This window comes from Anguilla anguilla, chromosome 14 (genome assembly GCF_013347855.1).
Source record: "Anguilla anguilla isolate fAngAng1 chromosome 14, fAngAng1.pri, whole genome shotgun sequence".
NCBI classification, from domain to species: domain Eukaryota; kingdom Metazoa; phylum Chordata; class Actinopteri; order Anguilliformes; family Anguillidae; genus Anguilla; species Anguilla anguilla.
In genome coordinates, this window is record NC_049214.1 from 32,043,768 (window position 1) to 32,058,146 (window position 14,379).

A 14,379-nucleotide genomic window follows, 5' to 3' on the forward strand; every position below is an offset into this window, starting at 1 on the left:
GGATATTGTTCTCACAAATAAACATTACCACCAGAGCGAAAAATTATTGTAAGAACAAGCCAGAAGAGCAACAATTTCAGGTTTTAACTACACTGCCAGTTTTTGAAGTAATTTATGTTTTTCAAATTAATGCAAAACAAAAGTGACAATCTTGAATCAGTGTAGATGTGTGCATCTCTTTGAATATTCAGATAGTCCAACGCTCTCACGTGTAATTGATGTATTTTCTGTATAATTTCACTGTCATTTCTCTTTGTAGACGCCACAGGAACTTCAAGAGATGGTACCTCTCTCTCCACCTGAGTAGATTACTGCACATAGACAGGAGGTATTTTCAATGAGTCAGTGTGTCTACAAGAAAGGATTCTTGCAGTCCTCAAGATGGCAAATATAGTGTTCTAGTTTGTAGTCCTAAAACCCTGATGTAAGTTCACTTTTTTGAGCCATGGGTTCCCTCATCAGATTTCCAATGCATTTTTCTCATAGGTATTTAGTTCTTTGCTGAAAATAAGGTCTGCGGTGAACGTAAGCCTAAGAGAGCTCCACGTTTTGTTAAGATAAATTAAACCCATTAATATCACCACCGTGGATTTTGAAGCAGTTATGTGCTTTTAAAAGGTAAGTTGCTATATTGAAACTACAATGGTCGCTTTCTGGCAACAGCCACTCAAATTTCCATACTAGCCTGCCTGCATGCGACAACCGTTTAGCATAGCAACTTGTTAGCAACTTATTTTTTTAAAGAACATAACGGCTTCTAAATTCACGTTTGAGATAATAATGGGTGTCATTTATCTTGTAGAACAAAACATAAAAGTCTCTTCGACATACGTTAAGCACAGACCTTATTTTCGACAAAAAACTAAAAGCCAATGGGAAAAATGAATTGGAAATTTGCTGAGGGAACCCATGGTGGAAGTGACTCCTGAGTTGGCCGACAAAAATACGAAATATAGCACACAGCCTGGGTGTTATTGTTCCATACTCAGCTCTTATTTCTTAGGAAATAAATTTGAAATTTGAGAATAGTGTTGGTGGATTCAATTAAACCACTAAAAGTTGAAAATATTCTGCAAAAATATGCAGTTAAAATAAAGCTCAGTACTTGTATTATTTATTTTATATATACTTTTTTGTTCATCATCAATGGTATAAATAATTTTATAGTGCACTGTATATTACACACATACATAAAGCAGAATTGATGTGGGAGAATATTTTTTTACTTCATCCCAAATTCAGCCTAATTATGTACACACTAATGTACACACTAATGTTATCTAACTAATAATTAATTAACACATAACATTTTACTGTGCATGTACTGTACTGTTTCTCAATAGGACTGATTCACATCAGTCTGAACTCTAATTCTTGGTTGGGATTAGTTGACACCATACTCACATACTGTCATCCTGTTTATCCACAACACCTATTTTCAGCATCTAAGTTCTTGTGTAATAAATTCTCATTTTTGTCTCTGTGGTTTTACGGGGAACCGATGGCGGTCCCAATGACATGTAAAGGATCCTTTTGTTGTCTACAAGAGCCAGATTATGTATACTGTTATTACGGTATTTTATGGTTTTGTGTTTCTTTTTAGGACTTGTTATGGATGTAATATGCTTGTATTCAGGATTTGTATTTTGGCTCTTGGTTAGTATCGTTAACTTGCACTGGTGCTTTAGTTTTTTTTGTATCTTTATTCACTGGTGTATTTTTACTTGGTGGTGTATCTTTACTCACTGTTCTATCTTTACTCAGTGATGTATCTTTACTCAGTGGTGCTGCTTCGCTCTGGGCGGAGGCAGCAGGGCGCCTTGTACCCCCTCCCACCCGAGCAAAGAGATCACAGAGCTTCTCCACCCTAGCTCCCCAGTGGTGGAACAAACTCCCTGTCCCTCTTCGAACCTCTCCCTCACTACCCATCTTCTGCCGTGGTCTGAAGACACATCTCTTCAGACTATACCTGGACTAACTACCACCACTCTGTATATTTCATTCTAGATCCACCCCCCCCCCCCCCCCCCCCCCATTTCATGACAGTATTTGTCCTAATACTGTAGCTTGTTCTTCTGCCTAGTTGGCTTTGCAGAGATTAGGTCAGAATAGTGTTAACTGCTAAACTGTGTTCTTGGCTAGAAATAGCTGTACAAAATAAGTATTGTATCTTATTGAACCTGTGTTTTTTAGTTGTCCATGACCATGAAATGCACTTTTTGTACGTCGCTTTGGATAAAAGCGTCTGCCAAATAAATGTAATGTATCTTTACTCACTGGTGTATCTTTACTCACTGTTCTATCTTTACCTAATGGTGTATCTTTACTCACTGTACTCTTTACTCAATGGTGTATCTTTACTCACTGTTTATCTTTACTCGGTGGTGTATTTTTACTCACTGTTGTATCTTTACTCACTGATGTTGTCGGCCTTGTCTGACGCTATTGTTCATATTAATCAGGTAAACGCAGGTCTATTTCTCCTACACTGGAAGCCACTCTGGACAAGAGAATCTGCTAAATGAACGAACCTCTTCTAAATTATTGCCATCTGTATCTTTTATACACATTAACTATTATTTATTATCAATTATTAATTAGTTAATGCTTAATAATAGTATTTATTTTTAACAGTGTCTTAATGCTTGGGGAACAGGGATAGAGATGCCCCCCAGTGTAAGTGTGACAGGGCCTGTTTTGCTGTTGTTGGTTTGGTTCTTGTATTGCAGGTTTGGAAATAAATAGGTTGTAAAAAGACACCTTTCCCTTACAGAGGAGGAAGAAACATCATGCTTGTTCCAGCGGTGCTACCACAAGTTCTTATGTTCAGCCTTTGATCCATTGACATCTGTTATAGGTTTGTCCACCTTACATTTATGTGTCCTGGGTTTTACCATTGCTGCAGCGGCTTTTGCAGTTATAAGCTGCATTCCTGCTCTTTGGTACATAAACAAATAAAGATGAGAAAAAATCAAGAAAGAAAAAATCAAAAAAGGTAGGTGTGTACAACTATTTAACACTGTATTTCACACCATTTCTTGGGTCTTTTCCTTATACAGCAATGATAACTCACTGCACACAGTTGGACACTGAATGTATGATAAAATACAGCTGTTGCTGTATTTTGCATGAATTTGTTCATGAATAGTTTTTTTTTTAAATATGCACAAATTGACCTGGAAGTTTTTTTTTCATGTAGGCTATTACTGTTATGTAATTACTTTTGTAAAGTAGTAATTCACGTTTCCCTAGCGAACTGCAGTAACGTTAACACATCAAGAATCGCGAACGTAGAATCATTGAAATTTAAGATTATTCCCTTCAACTGAAGGATATGTTTCTATATCTTTACTGCAAATAGTTTCTATTTCCAATGCAAAACAGAATCTTTCGATTTATAAACCATTTTTTTCTGTTTCTGATGGTTCAATGTACCCCAGTTAAAGGGGGGGTGCTGGGGTTCAGACAGTTCATAAAACTTAGTTTAGTGAAAAATAAAAAGAGAGAGAGAGAGATGAAAAGTACAGTATAAGGATTTGGAAATATATTCATAATGAATAATATGCCATTGAATTGCCAATGAATATTAGGTTAGAAAATACAACATTTGCCTGATTTAACGTGGCTTCCGGTATAAACCACGCCCACTTCCAGTCTTCTATCCGAATACAGATACAGATAATTTTGTTGGTTGAACAGATACAGATACAGATAATGACGTCTCTGCACACCCCTACAGCTGCCCCAAAACTACTGTAAATAAACTAATATGCTTTAAATTTAATATTTCACATCCTGTAAAAATATTTAAAAGGCAATGTGCTGCTGCTCTGGAGAGTCTGTTGCTAAGTCATTTTGGAGACAGCAAGTTTTTTCTGTTTATCCTTCGTCTAGCTAAACGTTCCGAATGGCATTCCGTGTTCTTCTGGCCATGGTGACTGCTCGGATTTCCTAGCAGTGCTCTATCTGTCACCACACAGGATTTCACCAGCTGTCTCTCGGCTCTCAGAAACCCCGTGGCTTAGCTAGCTCGCTGTTATCAGCTACGCGGCTAAACTCTGCGAGCACCCACCTTCTCTAGCCGCATTAGCCTGCGCTTTCTTTTCAAATGTATCAGAACAGGATTCTAACGGAAAGATGATTACATTTTTCTGTCTTGTGTTTTGTATGCATACTGTAACGTCTAGTTTACCACACTTCAATCAAAATTTCAGCAATACACCTTGGTTTTTGTATACTGAACTAGGGCACGGAACGAAATTGCCATCCACAACTGGTGAAAAATAAGTGAGTTGGACAACTTATGTCATGCTAGCTGAATGATAAGGAAGCGGGCATTAGGTCATTATGTGCCCAATGTGGCTGGAGAAACCCCACAAATATGCCATAATGTAGAGCTGCCCTGCTGAAAATTCCAGCTAAGACCAGCTGGGATTCTAAGCTGGTTTAAGATGTGTTTTCGACATTTCTAGCTGGTCATAGCTGGTCTGTTGCTGGTTAAAGCTGGTTCTTGCTGGACAAAGCTGGTTTCGCTGGTGGTCTAGTGGTTAGGATTCGGCGCTCTCACCGCCGTGACTGGGGTTCGATTCCCGGTTAGGGAACTGACAAAATTCAAAGTCCAATCATTAATTTGTATAAAACAACTTCGCGAGGGAAAAGATACCACAGCAGCAAGCTCTTCAGAAAAGGCTTTATTTGCACAAAGCCGGATTAATTCTGCAGAATTGAACCTCGATTGTCAGTTTTACATTCATTTTATACACTGTGCACCCCACAACTCCCCCTAACACAAAATACCATCTGTCCTTCTTGGCACCACAATGATTTCCTGTTCTTGGGTCTACCTGACCTTCTTGGCACCACAATGATTTTCTGTTCTTGGGTGATAACGTCATTGTGGAAAGTTACCCCAACTTTCCCTCAAAAAATATTAGTCTTTATTTCTGTAATTTTCCATTAAGAATACAAGTCACAGCCTCCTGTAATTTTCCATTGTATTCAGGTTACATAGGGGTCACTGTAAAATATTAGTCTTCTAGCACATTTATTAGCAGTTGATCAGTTTGAAAATATAAGTGTATGGTTAGTATTTGATTAATGTTTTCTGCTGAGTAAGTAAGTGTGGTTTTTTTAAACCATCTGCATTCTTTTGCTTTTTCTCTACAGTTGATACTGTGGTTTCTTGCGTTTCCATAAGCTCAGCTGCAACTAATGATACAGGTTTATTGGATTACATATTGATTATATGAGTGAATAGTCATACATGTGATGTACTTTTACCATGGAGCATCGAGAGTTTGGAGGAACCAGATCAACATTGATGGGAATACCCTAACTTTAACATGTGTCGTCATCACAATCATGGGGAGTCTCAAAATCTTCCTACAGTTTAGCTGATAGAGTAAGCTGGTGGTCAAACTGGTGGACTAGTTGACTATATAGGCTGGTCAACAGCTGGCCAACCAGCTAAAAGTGAGGAGAACACAGCTTAAACCAGCTTGATCAGCTTAGGCTGGTTTAAGCTGGAATTTTCAACAGGGTGTGGTGGCTATCAGTTCCAGCCCTGCGTTCCACTTTCTCCTTTATTGTTGGGTCTAGCAGGAACTAAATTTCTCTTTTTTCCAAGTGAGTTGTCCATCCAGGGGCTCTGTCACTGATGAAGATGGTGAGAATCACATGAGCAATGGAAGGATGATGACCTGAGCAGTAACAGTTCAGTCTGAAGAATGGGCTCAGAAAACCAGGCCACACAGAATGTGCAGAGTCATTAATTAACTGCCAGTATTACACCGTGTATTGTTTTCAACGGACTGTGTTCCAATAAGAAATACCAATTCTGCCATATACTATATTCTCCCAAAACACATTAACTTGAAATTATGTACATTAAATGCAATTCATTTAGACAAGTTAAAAGAGAATTGGGTCCCATTAACCTGGATTAACCACAATTGGCTTCACCAACTGATACTATTCTCAACAGAGCAATATAATGCATGAAGCACCATGCCTTGCATTGAGTTAGCTAGACAAGATAGCCAGTAGCCTAGCATTCACTGGCATACGGTGCAATTCGATAGTATAAACATATAAAAAAGCATTTAGTTTACGATTCATAGCATTCTCAACGAAGAGATAGGAAAATATGGATGGAGCACCAGGTGTTGCAGTAAGTTCTACTTCTTACCTTTCAGACTGTCAGTACGGCTGGAAGTATGGATAGTATCCTTCATGCTTGCGCTGGTTGAATCATTATACCCACAAAGTCTTGTCAGTGATGGAAAATAATGGCAGTATAGCGTCATCCCAAATCCACTCATCTAATTGGTTGGAAGAACAGACATTGTCACTCTCCTTCAGAGCGTTAGTATTAGCACAACTACAAATCCCATTTTACAAGTTTTCAAATCAGGGTACACTGCAAAATTTGGTGAAAATGAGAGGATGCAAGAGGTTGATTTGAGAGGTTGTAATTACTGAGTTGTCTTTACTGAAGTTGTGAAACTGTTATTGCGTGTATTCTCACATTAATTTACAAATTTATGAATCAGTTCTACAGATTTGTGAAACTCCATTTACAAATGTGAAACCATTCTACAGATTTGTGACTTTTGCTAAACCTCCATAGTAATTTAGTGGTTGTGATGGGAACTTTTAGGGACCACATGCAAAGTCTTGTTTAGGGCCACCAAAAACCTAAACTCAGCCCAGGCACCTAGGGTCCATCTAAATACATATATTGTTACTTACCTTTATTATGGAAGTAAATCAAATAGTCATGAAAACCAGGCTGCCATTACAGGATATTTTTTCACACAGCAGTCTAACTGAACTACATGACTGATGCTCGCTGAGGTCATTCCCATTCAAACTACAGCAACCAGGAGTACACATAATGTAGCGAATCATACAAAAGCCCAAAACATGACAATATGTGTGTGAATACTGCATTTTTATTTGCTTAGGTAAAAGCAACAGAGCTGTGTTGCTATATTGCCTTCAAGTCTCCGTTCCATGAATCCTGATGTCCATTGCATTCGCCATATGGGGTTATATTGAAAGTAAGTCTGCCTGCTTTGTTTTACTTTGTTTTTTATTTATTTAAGTTTTCTATGCCCAATTCCCTCCCTAATTTTGAATGTCCCATTAGCTAATTTAAGTCATGTTCATGCTGTAATTCCTGTGGCTGATTTTGGAGAGTGAGGACGTAAATGGTTTCCTCCGCAACATGTGTTGTACCAGCCAATTAACTAAAAACATTCTCTGTTTTGCCATATAAAAGTTGAATGTACCTGTTTTGTATTTTGTTTGTTACTTGATTTTGAGGTGCTACTAGCGCTAACTCAATCTGGGGTGTTAATGGGATTTTGGTGCTCATCAAAAGTGGTGCAATGCTGAAGTTTATGCTGCAGCAAATGTACGTAGATACTGGAGGCACTTCCTCCCTTGCATGAAATTAATTGACCGCAGCTTAGCCACACTTTAAACAGTTTACTGTGGTCAGCCATGTTGTAAACCACCATCTACATGCTGTGATGATGCATGCCTTAACCAGGGATGTGAATGTTAGAGCAGCTGGTCCTGGCAGTTGAACATTTTTATAGACTTTTATAGACTTAATGCTCCATGCATTTCACTCGTTCAGCGAGAATGTGAGTGAAAATACATTTTCAGGATTCGATAAGCAAATCTGAAACAAACATTTCTTAATGAATTCCTGGTTCATGGAAATTTGGAACTGCTTCCAATTCAGAACCGGGTGTCGATACCCAACCCTACAGAGAGCAATGAACAGGGAAGAGACCCCTAACCAACCTAATTGACAATATATCATGCAATTATATAGCCTTTTCAATTTAATTTAAAGTCAATTTAAAGTCTCCTAATGCATACATAATAAGCAATACAATTGACTTTTTATGGCATGGGTAAATATGACAGGTAAGATTAAGGTATATACTCTAGGTATGGTGATTTAAGCATTAGAATGGTAGGTAGTGCATTGCAAGATATGTGATACAACTAGTTCTGTCTGGCTTAGCCAGTGACGTCCAGGAACAGGCTGGATGACAACCATGAATAATGTGGCGACAGCTGGAGAGACAGTGGACAGCTCAGAGAGATGGCAACCAAAGCAGGGAGGGTTAGCACCCCAACCTGCAGCTCCTGAAAGGAAGAGCCCAGAAACAAGCTACGGAAACCCTTACACAGAAATACCCCCAGGGATGCCACAAGAGGGGGAGAGAATGAGCACCCCAGCCAGACAGACACACAGGCAACAACCCAAGCTAAAAAGTTTTAAAAAATCAACTATGAGTGCAGTATGTGTATGTGGCAAGGTCTGCAAAAACCCACGTGGCCTGAAGATCCACCAGGCCAAGATGAGACGCTTGAGGGGGGAGCAAGTGGTGCAATGCACAGGAGCAACATCAGGTGAGATGCAGGAGGAGCCAGGCTCGGAGTCACCCCACAGTGCCCAGAACATCGTCAGGAGGAAGCTCATCACTCTCCACAGAGCAGAGTGGCACAGAAGGAAGGGCAGAGAGAGGGCCAGGGCCTTCATCATGCACCCTTTTGGCTTCACCAGGCAGCTGCTTGGGCAGAAATGAAGTGGCCACCTCGCATGCCCTAAAGAGGAGATTGACCAGCACCTCCAACAGCTCCTACAGCAACTGAGCACGGGAGCAAGACCTGGGGAACTGCAGAGCCTCTGCGGCTGGACTATGCCAGTGCCTACAGGTCCATACCACAGAAGCTGGTGGAAGTAGTGCTGGTCCAGCGCCATGTTCCAGGCAAGATCAGGGACCTCATTCTGGACTATTACAACTGCTTCAGTGTGATAGTCACCTCTGGATCTACACCAGTTGGAGAAGCAGCCTGACTCAGGAGTTCATGGTCACTCGTTCAAGAGAGGTGCTTCAATACAGAGTCTCCACAGCCAGCATTGAAGTGAGGACTGGGAGGAAATGGAGGGCACAGGAGGCAGTCGACCAGGCTGAGTCACAGCTGCAGCACAGCCTCCTGGTGGGATCAGTGGCATCTGGGCATGCAGGGCTCGGTAGCGTCCAAAGAACTTGATACGAAAAGGCCCAAGGCAAAGAGAGATGTCAGCTGGTTTGAGGAGGGGTGGAGGAAGTTCACTCTTGTGGGATGCTGGGGATGCAGCAGCAGGGCACATGGATCAGATGGGAGCAAGCGATGGAATGGAAGATCTCTTGGGCGGAGCTCTGGAAGGGTGAGCCACTCCAGATGAAGTTTCTGATCCAGTTGATCTAAGACGTTCACCCCAGCCCAGCCAACCTTTACTGTGGGGTATGGTTGAGAGACCGGTTTGCCCACTGTGCCAGAGAAGAGGATCACTCTAACAAATCCTCAGCTGTTGCCTGAAGGCCCTGGGAGAGGGGCGCCATTGAGCTCCTTGGCATCACAGGACAGCACAGCATGAAATCCATCAAGGACACCGCTGAGGCTAGAGAGGGTGTCAAGATGGCTGTGGATCAAGAGGGGAGATCCATGGACAACACATGCTACTTGCACACAAACTAGGGCCTAGGTGAGAGTGCATGATTGTTGAAAGACCCGAAACACCCCATAACCCCTGGTTACATCACTGCTGATGTGTCCAAGTGCATCGCAAGATCTATGAAACAATTAGGTATGGTCTAGCATAATAGAATGGTAATGCAAAAAAATGGTATTTGTTATTAAAGTCCCTTTAAATTGTAAAATGTCAGTCACCTACAGTTTTTTTGCTTAATTCAGTAATGTAGCATATTGCTTATTGTTTTGCATGATGGGTTGTCATGGTGAATTTTCCTCTACCTGCTTAATAGTGGATTCCTGTGTACCTCATTATTATCCATCTGTTTCTCATGTTTAAGCTCCTGCACATAATTGTTTCACCTTACTGGTGTCCTCGTTAAATATGTCCAAATGGACATCTGATACTAGTGGCTTTATTGTGCAGCAAAAATGTAAGACTGAAATGTGTATCCATATGCATTAGTAACCAAATGTCTGAAACATTCTCCTTTTCTGTATTTACAGGTTTGTCTTTTTTTCATCTTGACAGCACTGATATAGAAATATTCTTTCTGATTATCACACGTTCTGCATATGGTTTTTCAGTGGGTAAGTTGCCCTTTAAAATAATTAATAATAAGCAATGCCAAGCCTGTACAGGTAGTGCACAGAAGTGTAAACCGTTGAGTAAATGAAGGACAGCAAATATGTGGCTGTCACATCCATGTGGCTCATCAAGTTAAACAAGTTAATTAAGTTAACATCCCAGAATTTATACGGTTAGTGTGTCAAAATCCAGTCCTGGTGGGCTGCAGTGTCTACTGGTTTTTGGTGTGTTTCAGCACCAGTGATTCACTTAAGCTGTTAATTGGCTAAATAATCTACACACCTTGTACTGAAGGCCTTAACTGGCTGCTGACTGAATGGAAACCACAAATACCTGCTGGCACTGCAGCCCTGCAGGACTAGAGTTTGACACCACTGCATTATTGTGATGTCAGCATTGGAATGATGAGGGAAAGACATCCCAACCGCAGGGTAACAGATCAAAGCTCATACTCCAGAGTTGTGCAGTCCATGCAGTTAGTCAAAGTGCAAGGAGTACAGGCTATGGACTACTGAACAGTGGAAAAATGCTACCAACCTAACAAACTACATCTGAGCGCTGATTTCCAGCAGGTTTTGGTTGCTCCATAATGGTGTATTTTCGGTACATTTATCTGGCGTGGCTTGGGTGAACAGGCATCCTTAGAAGGCACACTTAATGGCAGTCTTTAATGGTAGAGAGTTATTATCTTCACGCCATGTTCATTTAATTTTCCTGCAGAAAAGGGTGTCTCTGTAGATGAAGAATACCCCTGGAAACAGATCATGACTAGTTTTATGCCATATCTTCAGGGTTATGTGCAATTGCAATGATCATATAAAGTCAATCCCTTATAGTGGATTGAGGAGCATGGCACTGACATTATTCATATGTCACGGCCATCTCAGCCACCAAATCTGAACCCAGTTGAGCATTAATGGCATATTCTCAAAGAATTCCAGAGACAGTTTTGTCTACTTACCAACAGAGCGTGTAGAAGTTGATTGACTTTCATGGATGAAATGTGGCATAGTCCGAATTCAAAACAATGCTAGATTGTGAAGCACACAGGACATGCTTCAAAATCTTATTAACTAGCTTTGATCTGTGTGTCAATTTTTGATAACTGAATGTTTTTTTGCATCTTTATGAATAGAATCACCATGTAAATACATTTCCTAATTATTGTGTTGATAACAATTCATACATCTGTCAACGCCATGTTATTTTGTTTAAATGCCAGACAGCAAAAATGTGTTAACTATAATAACTTTTTCCAACTTGTTAAGATCACATGAGAATATAAGCTGCCATAAATTAAAAAGTTTGCTGTAACTAGCATTCTTCAAACACTTTGTTCTGCAGTAAATTTGAACTCCAAATTATTTTTGTAAGATTTGTGATTGGTAGTGTCTTGTGAGTTATGGTTTGCCTTAAATGGATATATATTACTTTGGTTGCCTATAACAGAAGTATTTTTGTGGAGCTTGACCCTTTGTGTTTGCCATGGCTGTGAATACTGGCAACATCTGTGTAATCTGTGCATTTATTGTCTTCCTTTTAACTCAGGCAAACACTGAAAAACTGGAATGACATAAAATATTCTATTTTTAGAAAGACAAAGCACAAGTAAATTATATACACAAACCGAGTCTCTGTTGGCTAGCAGCCATTTCCTTTTTTTGTTCTTTAAGTGTCCATGAAAGTTTTCGTAGCAATATGACCTGCTAGGCACAACCTTTTAGTGTACGTATGAAATGTCCATACAGACAAAGTTGTAATACGATAATAAATTGCACAAATAAAGCTAGATAACAAAACAATCATATACCGTGTGCGCCTTCTGACCAAAAATCTAGGAGTTGTTACAGACTGAGACTCTTCATTGACGTTAAGAGCTCTTTTCTGTATGGTAAATGGACTGCATTTATATAGCGCTTTTATCCAAAGCACTTTACAATTGATGCCTCTCATTTGCCAGAGCAGTTAGGGGTTAGGTGTCTTGCTCAAGGACACTTCAACATGCCCAGGGCGGGGTTTGAACCGGCAACCCTCCAACTGCCAGACAATCGCTCTTAACTCCTGAGCTATGTCGCCCCATGTATGAATCTCCCGGTGGTTCTGAACGCATGCACATCTTAGATCTGATAAGTGAACTCAGTCACGTGACTACAGTATCTATCCATTCCATAAAGCACAATGAATTGAACAGTAGGTGTCACTATAATAATGTCTATTCTAACAAACATTTCACACTGAAAAGAAATAAAAGATATTCAAAGTAAGAAATATAATAAATCATTTTTCTGCGACAGCTACAATCTGGGCTGTGTCCCAAACCAAACTTTCATGCTCCTCACTACCGTACTCCGCACTACCGAACTTCGGTTTGGACTCGCACTCCAAGATGGAGGCATGCTCGCTATACGCGCTCGGAGCATGGAAGTATGCGGTTTGGGACACAGCCCTGATGTCCCTGTTGACCATTAACGGCAGCACCGCTGATGTTGCTGAAATTAATCTTTCTAAAACACGAACTACAGAGAATAATAGGTTGATGAAAGAGAGGACAAATGTCAAGCGGTCCCAAGATTTTGAATATCTGATGTATTTTCAATGTTTCATTGCCTTATAACAGAAAAAGGAGACCCTGAAAACATTATTTTGATTAAGCAATGTATCATTTAGCACAATAATGTATTCACATGGATGTGAATATTTTTAAAAATCTAACTACGGCTTCCTGTATTTCTTTGCAGTAGCCAGTCTGAATGTATTCAATTTAGCTAAGCTAAACCTAGTCTCGCATAGCCAGACCTATCTCCACACTTCGTTTCAGCACTGTGCCAGCGCTGGAGAAAGGTCTGCCCAAAGAGAATCTCTTTGGTCTGGCTCAACCCATTATCATTCTGGTATAGGGGAAAAAAACGCACTGGCTTGTTTGTGTTTCTTTAAACCAATCACAATCGTCTTGGGCGACGCTAAGCCCAGGATGCAGCGACGATCCCCTTGCAAAAACGGTAACATCCAGATAGCGGAAGGGGAGGAGAATTCTGACTGAACTAGTCGGCCAATGGCAGGTTTATACCCACAGTCTATATCCTGTGAGTCAGACTAAGCTAAACCTGAAAACAGCTTATCAGCTTGAAAAACTTTGGACCATCTGACGTTTTAGTTTTCTCTTTTATCGACCTATTATTCTCCGTAGTTTGTGTTTTAAAAAGATTCATTTTGGCGACATCTTAGAAATTTATGGGAATGAACTGGGAACCAGAAAACCAAGAGGAATGGCGCTGCCGTTAATGGTCATCAGGGACTACTGATGTTGGCAGTAGGTCTATGCACGCAATGCAAATACAATGGGGTAAAGCTCTGAAAAATTACTTGTGTTATACCAAAGTGAAATATCCCTTTGATATCAATACCATGTTCTATTCAAAATAGATCTGCTGTATTTCATGGCTGAAAATTTTACCATTTAAAATAAAACTTAAATGATAACACTGGACATTTAAAAAATTGCAGTATTGTCGACATATCCTATGAATAGACCAAAACTGATAATATTTTGCTTCAACTATGAGTAAATTTATCCTGCAAACAATAAATTGTTACCGTGATGACATTTTTGGAGGCCAACTCAGAAGTTTCTTCCACTATGGGTTCCCTCTGCAGATTTCCAATGTTTTTTTCCCATAGGGATTTCATTTTCTGTAGAAAATAATGTCTGTGGTTAACGTAGGACTAAGAGAGTTTCACGTTTTGTCTATGAGATAAATGACACCCATTATTATACCAAGTGCTCTGATTACCTACTGACTAGATAGTATCTAGCACCTTATCAAGCCTCCTCTTGAAAATCCCCAGAGTTTCTGCCTCTACTACGTGACCAGGCAGGCTATTCCACACATTGACCACTCTCTGCGTGAAAAATTCTTCCTGTCTGTACCTTTTGCTAATTTCCATTTATGTCCCCTCGTTCTAATAGCAGAACTTAACCTGAAGAATCTCTTGTAGTTCACTTTGTTGATCCCCTTTATGAATTTAAAAGCCTCAATCAAATCACCTGTCTCCTTTTGCTAAACTTAAAGGGATTAAGCATCTTACCTCTTTCCTCATAGCTGTTAGCTTTACCAGGAATCAATTTGGTTGCTCTTCTTTCAACCTTTTCCAGAGCCTCTATATCTTTCTTGTAGTACGGTCCCCAGAACTGCACACAACACTCCAAGTGAGGTCTAACAATTGTATTGTATAAGTATAATTTCCTTGGA

At 40.1% G+C, this 14,379-nt stretch overlaps 2 protein-coding genes and 1 non-coding gene across 3 annotated transcripts in view; all 3 read left to right on the forward strand.

Moving 5' to 3' along the window:
* The window catches only part of LOC118213033, a 199,754-nt gene that overhangs the window by 101,758 nt on the left and 83,617 nt on the right, over positions 1 to 14,379 (forward strand). The window lies entirely within an intron of this gene.
* The window catches only part of LOC118213375, an 83,229-nt gene that overhangs the window by 30,591 nt on the left and 38,259 nt on the right, over positions 1 to 14,379 (forward strand). The window lies entirely within an intron of this gene.
* On the forward strand, positions 4,530 to 4,601 carry trnae-cuc. The gene has a single exon. It is a non-coding gene; the product is annotated as a tRNA-Glu (tRNA).